At 41.7% G+C, this 17,748-nt stretch overlaps 1 long non-coding RNA gene across 1 annotated transcript; it reads left to right on the plus strand.

Moving 5' to 3' along the window:
- The first annotated feature begins 291 nt into the window (after window positions 1-291).
- Window positions 292-14,997, plus strand: LOC122563589. The gene is made up of 2 exons (XR_006315659.1): window positions 292-980; window positions 14,504-14,997. It is a non-coding gene; the product is annotated as an uncharacterized LOC122563589 (long non-coding RNA).
- Window positions 14,998-17,748: the final 2,751 nt, after the last annotated feature.

Raw genomic sequence — 17,748 nt, forward strand, 5'->3', positions numbered from 1 at the left:
AGGGATATGGGGGTATAGAAGGAAAGTGGAGTTGAGGATTGTCGAATTAGCCATGAGTCTAGATTAGAGTGGTGCTGGAAAAACACAGCAGGTCAGGCAGCATCCAAGGAGCAGGAAAATCAACGTTTCGGGCAAAAGCCCTTCATCAGGAATAGAGGCAGGATGCCTGCAGAGTGGAGAGATAAATGAGAGGGGGTGGGGAGAAAGTAGCATAGAGTAGGAGATGACCTGGGGGTTGCAGTGAGAGAGAGACTCACTGAGATCTTGTAGAGAGAGGAGGAATGAGCTTATTGAACGATAGAATAGTCTTGATGTGCTGAATGGCCTACATCTGCTCCTACATTGCCTAATATGTCCCTTTAATTACTTTCCTGTTACAAAAGTGACACTTCGGAGAAATAAGTTATGGCTTTGGCTATAGAAGCAATTTGGAACAATTTAAGGCACTTTATAAAAGCTTTTATTTAAACCTCTCGACTTCTCTGCACCTTTTGTAAAAAATGATCAAGCTATTGGCCGCCTGTCGTCAAAAGCCTGCTTTGGCCTGGTGTCAGTTTTGTCTGATTAGGTTTCCAGTGGTATGTTAAACAACGTGAAATGTGTAAATATAGGTTGCAGTAAAATATACCACATCTGCAACAATGGCAACTGAGACCTGTTAGTGCACAAAAGTAAATTACTTTTTGTTTAGCAATGACAGCATTTCAGCAACTTTTTTTTCAGACAGGAGATGTACTTTCCTCTGTTGTCAGAGGTTGTGGTAACCTTTCAATTTTCTCCATTTCCTTTTTTTTAACGTTATTTGACTGGTTTCCGCTGAGCCGAGCTCAGAGGAGCAGACTCGCCACTGTCAGAGTTGTGAGTAACACTCAGTTTATCGGCGGCTCGTTTTGCCAGGACACCCCAACTCTGTGACAATGAATAAGATCCTGATTTGCCTCCTCATCTGCATGGCGCTTCTTGTGAGCATCTCTATACAGGTACAGACTCACTCTGACGCTAAAACCCAACTAAGTAATATTATTTGACAAATGTATCTGTAATACAATCTGTTGGGAATTAAGTTTCTTCAGGACATCAGGCAGCAACGATTTGATTTAGAAGCTGATAGTGTTGATTTCGATGGAGATGAAGCATACCCAGTTTAATTGTTGGATCCATGCAGTGACTGTAATTAATTAAACTCGCAAACGGACGACAGTCAGGTACCAACTCAAGAACCGTGAAATTTCCAACGTACTTTGGAAATGATGGGTCTAAGTCCCCACTTGCTGATCCTTGGAGCCTGTCTGGGTGGCTTTGCTCGCCCCAGGACAGATTTTTGTTGCAGCTTTTCACAGAATCCCTCCCGTGTGGAAGCACGCCATTCGGCCCATCGAATCCACAGCAACCACAGAGCATCCTACCCAGACTCACGGCTAAGCCACCGAGCCTGCACATCCCTGATCACTATGGGAAAGTTTACATGGTCAGCCCACCCTAACCTGCTCATCTTTGGACAGTGGGAGGGGACCAGAGCACCTGAGGAAACCCACACGGACAGTCGCCTGGAATTGAACCCGGGTCCCTGGCGCGGGAGGGCAGCAGTGCTAACCACTGAGCCACCACACCACCCTTTTCTCATGCTTGTTTCAGGAGATGTGGGCATTTCTGGCAGTTCCAGCATTTGCCACCCATCCTTGATTGCCGAAATTGAATCGGGTGGCTTTCTGGGCCTTTTCAGAGGGCAGTTAAAAGAGTCACCCACAAATGTGGGGATCTTGTAAGCCAGCCCCAGTAAGGATGGAAGAACATGCTTCTGTAAAAGACATTGATGGGGTTGGGTGGTTGGTGCACCTAGAACCTCAGCAGTACACAGGGTTCCCAGCTGAGGCAGGTCTGAAGTTGAAGTACTTAGAGGCTTACATTTAAATAAAACATATTGAAGTGTGAAGTTGGCAAACCCTGGGACTGGAGGTAGAAGCCCTCTGAGTGGAACATTTGGGACATTTGTAGGACCTTCCCTCCCATTGTCAGGAGAGCTCCCCAGCAGCAGGACTGTCCTAATTCAGTTTCCCGCCTCAATACCTTGACCCTAATCACTTCCAAGTCTCTCACTATGGGGTTGGAGAGATTCAGCTTTCTTTCTAGCATGTCAGAGTATCCTTGCAACTTGTTCTTTTCAACAAGACAACTTCTAAGTGTGCAAGAAAATGTAAGACGGAGGTATGTATTTAATGAAGAGCAAAATTTACCATTAATCACTCTGTTGAAACTGAGGATTTTATATATTTTAAAAAGGAAAGTCATGGGCATCTTAACCCCTCCCCAAGTTGCTGCTTCATCACATTCACCTAATATTGGATGGGTTCATTCACTATTCAGACCATGTTTAGCACAATGCATTTGACAGCAATCTAAATGCAGCGAAGAAAAGGAATTTATATTGGCAGTGGAGTAGATTATGTGATTTATAATAGATTCAGATGAGTTTCTTTGAGATCAGCCCCTGTAATTATTTGAGATGCAAGCCAAATTTCTGCAATCAGAGAACTGTCTTCAGACTGTTGGGAAACCACAGATTCTTGTCAAAGGTTTGATTAATTCTTGCTTAATCTTGCATTTGTTTTATTTCTCAAACATCTGCAGCTTGCCTCTTTGACTGTTTTGCACTTTCTGGGTCTAAACTAGCAGCGAGGGAGATATACATGCAAGTTAATTTCAGTATTAAAAGTTTCATTCTCACGTCACCATCTGGCGCTGATTCAGACAACTACCTTCACTAACAGCACAATTTTCAGAATTTAACGCAAGATCCTGCCCCAATCACTCCCTGCTTTAAATTCTGATCAATTCTCAATAGTTGTCTTCAAAATGAGAGATGGAAAGGGACCTGATTTAGTTTTAAACCTTGCTTATCAGTCACTGAATTCACTGCACTAAAGTAGGAACATGGTTTGAAAGGAAGAGAAAGCCAGTCAGTCATAGGAGAATATGCCGATTTGGAAAATTCCAGTGGAGTGATTCACTGTCTGATGTTTTGGATTTGCAGAATAATTTCATAACTCACTCCTTCAAACTGCAGTAGAATTTAAAAAGATGATTTGTCTTCAGAAAATGTCGCTAATGGGGTCTGAATGTAACTTTGAGCAAGTAAATGAATTTTGATTGAACAAATGTCTTGCCAGGAACATGGGCCAGTGGGAAGAGGGGGAAGGGGTTTGCAAGATAACTGTGGGCCTCCTCTTGCTAGTCAATGCTGCCCTGATATCTGCAAGTTTCTGCATTTATAAACTGACAGTATGCATCATAGAAGTTTACATAATACAAGCAAAAATCTAATTAAAATAGGAGTCTGCTGTATCTCCACCTCTCTAGTATTCTCACCAACAATCTCACCTCCTAAACCCTCTCCTCCTGCTCATCTCCCCACCATCTCAACTGCCATTTCCCCAGTATCTTTGTTGTTTTCGCTCAGTACACTCACCACTTTTGCCTTCATCCTCTCACTTGCTCAGTTCCAATGTTCTCCCCACCATCTCCTACTCTCTTTCTCTCATCCTATCTTCTATTTCTACTTTTTATCCCTGTCCCCTCCCTTGCCCACTCTGCTGTTCCTGATGAAGGGCTCTTGCCCGAAATGTCAATTCTCCTTCTCCTCGGATGCTGTCTGACCTGCTGTGCTTTTCCAGCACCATATTCTTGACTCTGATCTCCAGCATCTGCAGTCCTCACTTTCTCCTATCCTGACCCTCTTGCCCACCTACCCCTCACATTGTTCCTGGTGTCTCCCTGGTCTTATGTCTCCACCCGTTTCCCCATACCATTTTCTCTATCCTCTCCTCCATCTCCTTCTGACATCTTCATTGTCCCTAGTCTCCTCCACCTTACTGTCTCATCTAATGAGACCCTTTCCTCTACCTTCTGTTGATTCTCTCACAAGTTCAGCCCCCCCACCTTCCTGTTAATTTCACTTGCCCCATTCCCTCCCACCTTGCCATTACACCTACCATCTCTTATGTCACCCTGAGTTTTCTCTGCCCTACCAAATTAATTTTTAACTTGTGGTCATTGTTTAGCAAACCTTTAATGGATGCATTCAAAATGATGATCTCCTCCAATCATCTATATGCTATTCTTCTGAAACTGGCATCCTCTTTACTGCTATTTGAACTCTATCACAATCTACCTTCCCATTTTAATTTCCAGCCAAGTTATTTCACTCTTGGCAATCTTTCTCATTGCTTTCAAACAACCTCCCTTTGGTGTCTGGCTCTAACCCTCTTCTGCTACAAGTCCATCAGCACTTCCTCTAGGAGATTTAATCTTACTTCTCGATAAGAAGTGCCACAGAAATGCAAGTTTAGAACACTGCAGTTTCGAATTCAAAATGGTTTTGTGAAATTATCTGTGGAAAGTGAAAGACCTGGATTACAACTGCATGAAGAGTTGAATCTATCCTGCCAGATTAAGGTTAACTGGGAAGCACTTGTGGACAATTACCCTTAGCTGGTTAAATCTACGGGAAGGAAAAACACTGATGGGAATTAGATGCGAGTTTAAAATGATGAGTGGGTATAAGGTTAGGTTTGCAAGGGCATTATGATAGTGGCCAAGGCATGAGATAGGGATACATCTGGGCACGATACCCAGTGCCCAGGGCTCTAAGTGGCTGGCCAAGCACAGGTCGGGGTGTGGCAGAAGCTCTGGGAAAGAAAGAGTATTGGGGCCCGTTCTTTCCCCTGAGGGATGTTAAGATGAAGGACAATTAATGTGACAGGGGTTAAAGCACCTCACTTTTCCATCTGCTAACATTTATCATGTATTATGTCAGAGGAACAGAAGGTAATTTTTTATCTAAATGTAGAGAAACTTCAGCATACTTCGGTGCAGAGGGATCTGGATGTCCTCGTGTATAAGTCACACGAAGCTAGTATATAGGTACAGCAGGTAATAGGAAGGCAAATGGAATATTGGCATTTATTGTTAAAAGGAACAAAGTATAAAAGTAGGGAGGTGTTGCTGCAACTGTACAAGGCATTAGTGAGGTCGGACCTGGAGTACTGCGTAAATTTTCAACCCCCACTTGAGGACAGGTGAAGTTACACTGGAGGCAGATCAGAGGAGGTTCACTGGATTGATCCCAGAGAGAAGGGGCTTGTCTTTTGAAGAGAGATTTAGTAGTTTAGACCTTTGGTCTCTGGAGCTTATAAGAATCGGAGGAGATGTAGTTCAGGTATAAAGGTTACTAAAGGGGACTGACAAAGTAGATGTGGCAAGGATGTTTCCTCATGTGAGGCAACCTAGAACAAGACATCATAGTTTTAGGAGAATCAACGTTTTGGGCATGAGCCCTTCTTCAGGAAAGGGCTCATGCCCAAAACGTTGATTCTCCTGCTCCTTGGATGCTGCCTGACCTGCTGCGCTTTTCCAGCAACACATTTTCAGCTCTGATCTCCAGCATCTGCAGTCCTCACTTTCTCATCATAGTTTTAGGGTAAGGGGTAGCAGATTTAAAACAGAGATCAGGAGAAATTATTTCTCCCAAAGGGTCATGAAGCTATGGAATTCACTCCCCCAGAATGTGGTGGTTACTGGGACATGGAGTAAACTTAATGAGGATTTGGATAGATTTTTAATTAGTAACAGATTGAAGGGTTATGGAGAATGGGCAGAAAAGTGGAATTGAGGCTGATATGAGATCAGCCATGATTGTATTAAATAGCATGGGTTGAATTACCTACTCCTTAGTTCTCATGTTTTTATGTTCTAACATGCATAACATTAACACAAATTGCACAGACAAAATCTGATCAATTAACCACTGTAATTTAAAGTTTAATATTCAGCCAAAGGTTGCATATTTTATTTGTTTTACATTATACACTGAATATAAGTCCACTTACATATTTATCGTTTATCCAAATTCAGCATTTAAAATCAAAGCTGGTTCAGTTTTTTTAATTTATGTTTGAGTTATTTTTGAGAGTGGGTGTATCACATTTTCTAATAGGAAATGGAGCAAGATAGACTTTTAGTTCACTGCTTCAGATTGTTTGTTATATCTTACTTAGTGATAAGGAGGGCTCTGTGGTGTTTTAGAGTAAGTACCACAAATAGTTATATTTGCCCTGTAGAGCTGACTAATTAGAAACTGGAATGCACTGCATGAACAGGTAGTGAAAGCATACTCCACTGGAATGTGTGGGGGTTGGACTGAATAAACTGTGCAAATTTAGTGAAAATCATAATCAATAATATAATCAGCAATTTTAATATTTATCCACATATAATTTATTTTGCAAATGGGTGCTTTGTGCTTCTTTCCTTGGCAGCTTGCAAATTTTGTTCTTGATCATTTTATACAGCTTGGGAAATCATGAGTTGAGATAAAATGTGCCCATCATTCAGCACTGGTCTAGGTGCCACATTTCTTAGCATCATTCAGATGCAGGACAATGTTTGAAGAAAGGTAAAAAGAGATGATAAATTCTTGCTAATCTTTTCTGGAGACAGAACTTTCCAAATAATTGCAACTGCTCACTGACTATCCATGGGGTAATGGAAGTTCATATAGACAAAGCAGAAGTAAACCAATACAAACATAGAAACTAGGAACAGGAGTAGGTCATTTGACCCTGTGAACCTGCTCTACCAGTCATTATGACTATGGCTGATCATCCTACTCATCAGGAAAAAGTGAGGACTCCAGATGCTGGAGATCAGAGTTAAGTGTGGTGCTGGAAAAGCACAACAGGTCAAGCAGCATCTGAGGAGCAGGAGAATTGATGTTTTGGGCAAGAGCCTTTCATCAGGAATGTGCTTTTCCAGCACCACGCTCTCGACATCCTACTCAATACCCTGTCCCCACCTTTACCCGGATTTGATACCTGCACCAACTCTTGCAAAAGTACTATTCACTTGGTCCCACCTTCCGGCTCTTACCACTGAGTTAGTAACTTCTTTTCATTCAAGCACTTTTTCAATTCCCATTTGAATTCAATTTGCTTTCACTACCACTTAATGTAGTACATTCCAGTTTGCACCAAATTTGTGTTGGCAAACAAATTTAATTTTGTCTTTTATTTGCTGATTGCCCCAAGTCCTGTGGTACCACCATGAGTCCACTGGTACCACCAATGCTTTCCAGTTTCTAATTAGTCAGCTTTATAGTGCAAATATGACTTTACCCCTGTCAAATCCCTTCTCAATCGATACATTTTCAAACATTAAGGAGATTGAAAGCATGAGAAGTGTTATTCATCAATGAGCAGACTCAGTGAGCTATGCCCCCTATTCCTGATGTCATTTCTGATTTTCCTAATCTTCCCTGCTCCAAGGAGAATAAATTAATTTTTTTCCAGTTTCTCCCATTCCTGGTAGCATTCTATTCACAACATCTCTAAAAGTACAGTTTTTGGCAAGTCATTACAGGAAGATTTAAAACCAATACTATTGGTGGAATATTGATTTGATGGAGGAGTGAGTCTCATCATTGAACAAGGGTTTCAGATCCACCCCAGTTTTAGTCAAAGGTCAGGTTGAGCCATCCTGTCTGTCCTAATCTGGAAAGATAGGCATTGTACCACTTTGCCCTGTAAAATGAGTAGCCATGTGTCAAGTCTGATATTGCTAATATATCAACAGTGGTCCTATCATTACCTTATCATTCTCCCAGACGCTTAACACTACACGGACCCACCATTCGGGACACAAGCATTAGATCAGCAGTAAGCTGCAAATCAAAGTCCTTATTTCCTGGGAATCAATTTGTGCTGCATCACGAAGCATTTCGCAAACACCTAATTACCTGGTCAGTTACTTATCTGGTTGCTGTTTGTGGGATGTCCCTGCTTAAGTTGGCTGCATTGGCCACTACTCCCTGCTTCTGTGATTTTCTTCAACCTCCCAGGAATTCGGTACTCCTCAAACTCCACCCTCTCACACATTACTCCACATTTTTTGGCAGTAACTTCAGCTACCTCAGTCCTTATCACTAGAATTTTCTCTTCTAAACCTCTGCACCTGTTTCCTCTTCAAGACATTTCTTAAAACCGATCGGAGATTTCAGAGTAGTGCAGATTACACAAGATATGCCACTGGGACAAGTCTTAATAATATGTTTATATTTTATACAGCTCTTTCAAATGTACTCCAACACCCAAGGTGCTTCACTGGCATGCTGTCAAGATTATTAGTTAAAATTTGACACTAAATCACTAGGAATATATTAACATTGGTGACCCAAAGCTTGCTAAAAGGTGGAACGAGTTAAGGAGGAGAGAGTTGGAGATGTACAGGCAGGGTCTTTCATGATTTGAGGTCAAGATAGCTGAAAGCATGGCTGACAATGTACAAATGGCCAAATTTGGAGGAAGGATGACTTCTCAGGATAACAGGGCTGGAGGTATTTCAAGGTTAGGGAAAGAGGCAAGGCATGGATGGATCTGAAATCATGGATAAGAGTTCTAAAAATAAAGTGGTACTCAGTTAGAAAACAGTATGGATTGATGAGCTCAAGGGTGAGTCAAGATGTCAGAGATTTTGGCTGTGCTGAAGATTGTGGAGTGTATCATAGGAGAGGCTAGAGCTGAAAATGTGTTGCTGGAAAAGCACAGCAGGTCAGGCAGCATCCAAGGAGCAGGAGAATTGACGTTGATTCTCCTGCTCCTTGGATGCTGCCTGACCTGCTGCGCTTTTCCAGCAACACATTTTCAGCTCTGATCTCCAGTATCTGCAGTCCTCACTTTCCCATAGGAAAGGCTAGCCAGGAGAATGTTATAATACAATGTTATGCAACTCTCGATGATCAAAATTATTTAAACTCCAAGATATTCAACATTTTCAAACTGCAATGCCTTTAGGAAGGAAAGAACACAACAGTAAAAGCGAGACAATGATTGAGTGCTGCCAGCCTTTTCCCTTGTGCATGTGTTTAAGTAACTATATAGGTGGGCTTCCAGTGACCATGGCACCAGAATTTAGGATGGATAGAATGAAATAAAACATAACAGAAAAAATTTAGCTGAGGAAAGAGATCCAACAAGGTCTATTTATTATTAAACATTTGCAGAATTTTTAACTGCAAAAAGATACTTTATTCATCAAAAAAATCTTTATGTACATGCACAGTTACTAAAGCAGTTCAGATCTGTATAGACTTTGCAAAGAGAAAGCAAAAATGGGTTTGACTTTCTAAATAGTTGGAACAATCCAAAAGCTTTCTTAATTAAGCAAGGTATTACTTACATGAATTGGCGGCTTCGGGAGGGGCCGATAACTAAACAGACCACCCTGTTGTACTTTGGCAGAAAGACTTTAGAGGTGGTGGTCTTTCTCCACTGTGCCTTGGCAGCAGCTGCCCCAGGCTTCAGTGCGTCCCTCAGCACATAGTCTGGCACATTCCAAGGTCCAAGACTATAACACTCAGTCAAGGTCAACGTCTTTGTTTTTATTTTATTTCAAAATATACTTTATTCATAAAAATATTTAATACAGTTCAGTTCTGTACAGTAGCATATCAAGGAAACAAAAAGAAATAGTGTCTAACTCTACCCAAACAACCAAAAACATCTCATGTTTGAACCAGATTATATTTACATATATTTGAGGCATGGGGATGATCCGATAACTGAGCGAACCACCTTTTAAGTTCAGCAGAAAGACCTCAGAAAGAAGGTCCACTTCCTGTCCACAAACGTTACAGTCTGAACAAATGTTAGTTACAATCAAAAACCTCAAGGAAACATGCCAGCTTTTCTATTAGGTTTATTGATGAACCAAGTAAATAATGTTGAACAACCAAAAAAATTGCACACACAACCAAGTACACTCACTTATTCTGCACACATATAATTATTTTTTGGTTGATTAAAGGTGAGGAGATAATATCATGAGAGGGCAGGTATCCCTCATTAAGAGTTCTTAACCAGCGCAGGTTTAAAGTGGCTGTAAGACAGGAATCCAACTAGAAAAGTATTAGAAGAGTCCACTGTCAAGTTAAATAAGTTACTTCAGTAGCAGATGAGCTGAAGCTTTTACTATGTTTGAATAGTCTTTCCGGTTGTAAATTCTATGTAATTCTATAAGTGGGCTGTTAATCACAGAGAAGAACAAGTAGTTTCATTAGAAGTGGAATTGCACCCAGTAGCTGGCCTTATCTGTGCTTGACAGATGTCTCCTGTCGCTGACCCTGACTGAGACCAGACACCTCAGCACAGACCAAGAGATAGAACTATGTTTTCTCTGGTTTGGGTGCCACAGTGCTCAGAAAGATTGTCTGAGAAAGGAGTTGTCTGCTGTATGAGAGGAGACTGTTGATTGGATGGCAAGTGACTCTGATTGGTAGAGGTGTTGCCATGAGGAATGTACCACTTAATGGGAATTGACAGTTAACTGCCGACCTTTGCTTAAAATTTAGATCAGGAAAATTGACTCTGATGGTCAAGACATTGCCTTGAGAAAGGAACTAGAGAATGGTTGTCATCTACTGTGTTGAGTTGAAACAAGCACAGCCTGTATATATCGTGTCTGCATAGAACAGGTAGCTATTTATTAATATATAGAGCTTCCAGTAAATGCAAGTACACCACCCTATGAGTCTGACAGACAATTCTACATTGGTTGGGTGTTGTCCCTTTTGTTTCCATGGGCTGGTCAAATTGGGTCAGTACTTCTGTTGTTGCAAACAACTGAGAAGGTATGCCGTTAGATATCTTAATGGGCCACGTCCTGTGCCCAAATCCTCCATTGAAATGGAGCAGTTAAAATGAGGTTACTTTCTGTGAAGTCCTATTTGAGAAATTGGATAGTGGGTCCTTGACTACCATCTCCCACAAAACTGTGTTGACATTCTGTCTATTCCACATGCTAGAAGGTTGGCTTTTTTGGGAATCTCCTAAATAGGGCCCAAACCATTTGTTCACCATGCAAGCTTGATGTTGAAATATGTTGCAATAAAGCCATTCTGCAATTTATTAGCTACTCTGTTCAGCTCATTTCTCACTGTTGAAACTTTATTGCTGGAACAGCACAGCAGGTCAGGCAGCATCCAGGGAACAGGAGATTCGACGTTTCGGGCACAGGCCCTTCTTCAGGAATGAAGAAATGGCCTGGGGCGATCACCTTTGGTCCTGAAAAGTGCCCATTCTATCTCAGATAGAAAGTTTGAGGAACAAGTGAAGCCAGCTGATTCATGTTGTTACAATGCACAAGTGTTGTTCACCACTAATAGGACACTACTGTCAAGCCAAAAGGATATTTTGCTTATTGTACAAATGAGTGAAGTTGCATGTGAATTTTAATGCAGGTGTGAATGTATGTAGGCTTTATATCCAATGGCTGGCAGATTGAATCGAACAAAGAAACATGGAAAATAGAAGCAAGAGTAGGCCATTCAGCCCATTGAGCTTACTTTGCCATTCAATTTGATCATGGCTAGACCTCCATTTCAATGTCATACTTCCATTACCTCCCCATACCCTTTGTTGCTTTCACTATTTAGAATATCTGTTTCTAGACTAACTAGGACTGAGGTGAGAAATTTCTTCCCTCAAAGCGTGGTGACTGGTCTTCACTGCCTTATGTTGTAGTGAATTTCACAGGGTGACAGCTCTGAGTGAAGAAATTTCTCATCTCAATCCTAATTGGTCAACTCTTTATCCTGAGACAGTCCACCTTTATTTTAGAGCAAGGCAGAAGATCATCCTGCATTTAATCTGTCCAGCCCTGTCAGGATTTATCATGTTTCAGTGGGGATCCCCTCTCATTCTTCCAATCTCCAGTGAATAAAGATGCAGCCAACCCAGTCCCTACTGGTAAGGCAAACCTTCCATCCCAGAAATCAGTCTTGTGAATCTATGCTACACTCCCTCTATGGCAAGTCAGTCTTACATAGGGAGATTTAAGCTGCATGTACCATTCCAGGTGTGATTTCACCAAGGCTCTGTGCAGCTGCAGCAAGACATCCTAACTCCTGTACTTAATCCCCTTGCAATGAAGGCTAACATACTGACAACTTGTGACTGGAAACACGCCCCACGAACTTGCAAGTGATATCGAATAACAGCTCAGAGACAAACTTCCATTGAGCAATCACATTAGTTTATTGCACTAAATACAACTTACTAACAAAATATCTTTGCATAAACTATTCTTGTGTCTGTATGTGATATGAACCACCTGTCCTCAGGCTAATCAGGCCTAGTACAGGGGTACTTCTTCTCAAAGTCTCAACCTAGGGCTGTCTTTTGGAAAGTTGTCTGTTGTCTTCCGCCCCCTCTCTCCCTCCCTCCTCTTCCTCCCTCCTTAATCAGACCATATACCTTAGAAAGCAAGCTTCGATTTCATCACATGTCCCATGCCTCTGGGTTATGGTGTAACCCTGCAACCATCTGCTTCACTTGTCATCTCTGTTGTTTTGGAGCCTACACCACAGATGGGTCAGATCCAGTTGCACACCTAAAAACTTTCTTCCTGTTTATCATCTAACCAATGCATCTCACTTTGTTGGTGACGGCGCTGTGAACATTTGAAGTGGATCCCCTGCACCATTACACTTTACTATTAATTTAGACAAATCCAGTAACTGGGTGACCGAATAAGGAGTACTGTATGGGACTGACAATCACCTGATGAAGGAGCGGCGCTCTGAAAGCTAGTACTTCCAATTAAACCTTTTGGACTATGACCTGGTGTTGTGTGATTTTTAACTTTGTACACCCCAGTCCAACACCGGCATCTCCAAATCATGATCTGTTCCTGCTGTCCTTGTTACCCTCTGAGTTGTAAAGTAGGGCATGAGCATAGGTGCAACTGTAGCCATCAGTATGGGTTCCAGAGAAGGTTTGTCCCATTATCACAGTGTCCATACCTGTATGCCTCCCTGCCAAACTATCCCATCCAACTCCCACTAAGACACTTGCATTATTGAAAACTACTGCAACCTATAACGTGAATGCTTCCTCCCTGGGTGGACTGCTGCACTCTTAACTATTTCTTTCTGACATTTAGTATTGGCTTGTTTATCAGTTTACTGTCCTTTTTTCAACACAGTTAAGTCTGCCTTTAAATTGGTGCACATTTTGTCAGGTACAACTCAGATCATCTGTTAACCTCTGCACTTTCTTCTCAGCCTGACTCCAGTTGTTCTCAACCTTTTCAGTGTGAGTCTGGAAGTTCGCTATATGCTGAACCATACTAATTCACTCCAGCGGCTGCAGCTCACTGTTTACTCTTTTCTCCGCCTCTCAATTTCTGATTTGCTTCTTCTGATTTATTTTTTTGCCTCTTCCAATTGTCTCTCTCCAAGTAGCAGGTGAACATTGCAGTTAGTCCACTCAACCCCTTTTTAGATTTGTAGATGCCTTTTACCCTGCCTGTTAACCTTGCCTTATTACCCTGCCTTTTTACCCTGCCTGTTAACCCTGCCTGTTAACCTTGCCTTTTTACCCTGTCTGTTAACCTTGCCTTTTTACCCTGCCTGTTAACCCTGCCTTATTACCCTGCCTTATTACCCTGTCTGTTAACACTGCCTTTTTACCCTGCCTGTTAACCTTGCCTTTTTACCCTGCCTGTTAACCCTGCCTTATTACCCTGCCTTTTTACCCTGCCTGTTAACCCTGCCTTATTACCCTGCCTTATTACCCTGTCTGTTAACACTGCCTTTTTACCCTGTCTGTTAACCATGCCTTTTTACCCTGCCTGTTAACCCTGCCTTTTTACCCTGCCTGTTAACCTTGCCTGTTAACCCTGCCTGTTAACCCTGCCTGTTAACCCTGCCTTTTTACCCTGCCTGTTAACCCTGCCTGTTAACCCTGCCTGTTAACCCTGCCTTTTTACCCTGCCTTTTTACCCTGTCTGTTAACCTTGCCTTTTTACCCTGCCTTTTTACCCTGCCTGTTAACCCTGCCTTTTTACCCCGCCTGTTAACCCTGCCTGTTAACCCTGCCTTTTTACCCTGCCTTTTTACCCTGTCTGTTAACCTTGCCTTTTTACCCTGCTGCTTCAGAGTTTCAGCCCACACCTGCCTCTTGTGGATTTCTCTGGATCTGAGAAGCTCAGATCTTTATATCAACGTGGCCACCTAATCCACATATGCACGCGGTACTGTACCCATTCTGGTTTTGAATTTGTAGCCATTTCTCTTAACTTGTTACTTGATATCATTTACTTGTCTGTTATATTTGAGTTTGAACTCAACTGAACTGCTTTAACTAGACTTATCACAGCTGACTCCTGGCTGACTCACCAATTCTGTTGGCCTGTGCCCTGCAAAATGTCCCATATGCTAGCCAGTGATATAGAGTAATAACCCTGGAAAAGAAATTTCCCTTTGAACGATCATATTACTTAGTTGTGCTAAAAGCAACTTACTAACAAAATACTGCAGTTAAGTAAACTACTTTCATGTATGTGTATGCAATATTACCTATCTGTTCTCAGGTTGATTAGTTGGTTCAAATACTGACCTGAATTGAACTCAGTCGCTCACTTTTAAAACCTCTCAACATTTTGTTTTCTATAGAGCCAAACACCATTACCGCAAATGTCGAATACAACAAAAAGCGAAGCTGCTGGGTTTACCTCAGTCACTGTCAAGCTGCTGGTTTTTTCGCTTCTCCCAGTCTTCCTGCAGAGAGTACTCTCCTAACCGAATAGCACAGAGGCAGCTCCACCAGCTCTCTCATTCAGCATGGAGACCATTCTGCACAGCCAACATTCATCTTCAGATTCACTCTCAACGTTCATCGCTAACTGAGCCTGATGCTGCCTCCTCAGTCAGTTGATTGAGGCATGCTCATCTACCAGTTATCTCTCTCCATTCTTGATTTCTATTAATCTTTTTACTCTGATCTGCCAAGTAATTGGAATCGAGAAATATATCATGTAAAGTTAAATCAATACGTAAATCAAAAGCATCAATGTTCACTCTAGTGTGACTGAATATCATTCATGGCATGTGTTGACATTTAAAGTGATGATTTTTTTAACAATAAACAAAATCTTGGTATACTATCAGTATGGATGTCTTGCTTTTGGTTGCAATTTCTGTGTCTGTGCCTGCATGATCTGGCTCACTGGAGAGGTAGTGGTGTCTTGATTAATGTCAGAGGCACAGAATAATGCTCTGGGGACATGGGTTCAATTCCTGCATAGCAGCCAACAGTGATTAAAAATGATTTGTAAATCTGGAATTGAAAGCTAGTCCCAGTAATGATGACGGAAACTATCATTGATTACTGTTAAAGACTACGTCACTTCACTAATATCCTTTAGGGAAGGAAATCTTCTGTCCTTGCCTGGCCAGTGACACCAAATCCGCAGCAATGTAAAAGCAAAATGCTGTGGCTATCATAAACAGAATATGCAAGCAAAACTCAATAGGTCTAGCAGCTTCTGTGGAGAGAGAAATAGATTGAGTGTTTTGGGTCTGGTATGACTCTTCAGAATTTTGAAGATGATAACTCTGTTCCTCTCTCCACAGATACTGTTGATCTGTTGAGTTTCACCAGCATTTTCTGCTTTTATTCCATTGTGTTTAACTCTTAGCTATCCTTGGAAATGGTCTAGCAAGCCAATCAGACTAAGAGCAATTAGGTTTTGGAAACCATGAAAACCATGCCACTTTTCTTTTAAAAAAAAGCTATGACTTTTACAGATTTATTGATCAATCATTTTCACAGGCCATAGTTTTACGGAGGTTGTGATCACTTTTCTGACTGATGAAGGTGTACTTAAACTTAATAATTTGACCCTCTGATCGTTCACCGGTACAGGTGGGGTCATGTTACTAAGAGATCAGAGAGCAAGTTCTCCGTTTTAAACTTCTATCTCCTAACAGGGGATTGTGGGGAGTGAGGGGCCAATATATAATCAGGATTGAAGAATCCAACCTCCTTCCAGATCTTTTTACAACTCAAAACTCAATCCATCAACAGGGCTCTCAAAAAAAGTCATGGAGGTTCAAAACACTTTTAAAACTACCACAACATTGACACCTATCAGCCAAAGATAACAGTAGCTAAGGTGGGATGATGGTTAACTGAGACCCAATGCTGTCTAGGGGTTCTGCGTTGAGATGGTAAAGCTCCATGAGACTCTCAGTGTGTGCATCCTATATGGTCATGGTGCTAAAACACAGGACCTATTGGACATATTGTGGGAGTCCTGCTCTGTCTGGACCTCATGTTATGAGTTTGCAGCAGTAGGACCCAGGCTGGAGGTGAGTTCAGGCCCAACAGAGTACTAATGATCAGCACCTTTTTTACTTCTCTTGTGTCAGGAAACACAGGAGAGATTCCCCTTCTTAAGAGAGAACTGAACAGGGAGATTTCACGATTAACCCAGATCTCAATTTCCTCTCCTAACTTACCTCACAACTAGTGAAGTGCTTTTTATTAAATAATTTCTTAAAATATAGGAAATCTATTTTGTGGATATCAGGGTGCCCAATACGACACTGGAGCAGTTGTTTCAGTGACGTCATTGAGGGGTAAATGTTCTTCAGAATGCTAGGGAGAAGTCTCCTCTTCCAAAATATGCAATGGGACCTCACAAGCAATTTTGATTCTCATTTGACGGTGTCAGTCCCAACAGTACAGCACTGGGAAAGACAGTCTAAACTGTATGCTGTGCCTCGATTGGATCTTTAAACCACAACCTTCTGACTCAAAGGTAAGAGTGCCAGAATTCAGTGACAACTGATACCCACAATGGTAGAAGAAAAATGCCAACAGGAAATCAGTTCTTGAAGTCAGGAAATGTAGGCAGGTGCAAGGTCTTTGTTATACATGTTGCACAGCTCACTGTGACATGTGCATAGTTCAAGGTGACGAGAGGGGTAAAGCAATGGCAGGATGTCTATCAGGATGTGGCCTCACTTACTGACTGATGATGAATTGCCAAAAGTATGTTGACTATTCCCTGTAAACATTCTACAGAGCAAGGGAAATGTTCTGTATTCAATTCACACAGCGTTCCTGGGGAAGTCGCTAGATGTATTGATGCACTGCTCACTTTGTGATTCACACACCAAAACAAACAGCCTCTTTTTGCTGCCATACAGAATTAGTCAGCTCTAAAAAAATGTGTTAAAAAATACTTGCATGGTTTTTTAACCACACAGTTTGGGAAGAGGGACCAGAAACATACAGAGCTTTGAATAGGAAGCAATTCACATTTACAGTTTAATATGTCATCACCAAGTGATCACATTTCAGTCTGTGGATCTTTCAACTCTCTTGCAACACTTTCTTAAGCTCCTGCCAGATGGCTTTAGAGCTTAATTGCGTGTCACATCTGCCTTCAACGGACTCACTCCTTACACTGTTATAACTCTTGTTATAGGTTACCCTGTAGAAGTCACTTTTGTAACCTTGGCATCAGAATTCCTCACAACCTCCATAATTGTTTCTCAATGTGAATCGGAAATTCTTTCTCTAACAGTCAGAGTAAAGGTGTGTTGGCACTCATGGAGAGGTTTATATTGAGGTAACAAGGTGGATATATATATAATCATGGGAGTGGGGGTGGAATCAGGCAAATTTCCTCCAGTCATGTGTTATAAAGTTCTAATGGAGAAGCTGTGGTGAAATGGATACTGACCCAAACACCTTGTGTTTAAGACATGATGTCCAAAGAACTTGCAAATGTAATGCAGCCGAACAGAATGAATTCAATTTACAAACCTTTCTAACATGCAACGAGGCAGGTGTCAAGAACAGGAGAGGTTCCTGCATAGACTATTTAATGGAAAGGAAGTTGGAACGT

Source organism: Chiloscyllium plagiosum, chromosome 27 (genome assembly GCF_004010195.1).
Source record: "Chiloscyllium plagiosum isolate BGI_BamShark_2017 chromosome 27, ASM401019v2, whole genome shotgun sequence".
Lineage (NCBI taxonomy): Eukaryota > Metazoa > Chordata > Chondrichthyes > Orectolobiformes > Hemiscylliidae > Chiloscyllium > Chiloscyllium plagiosum.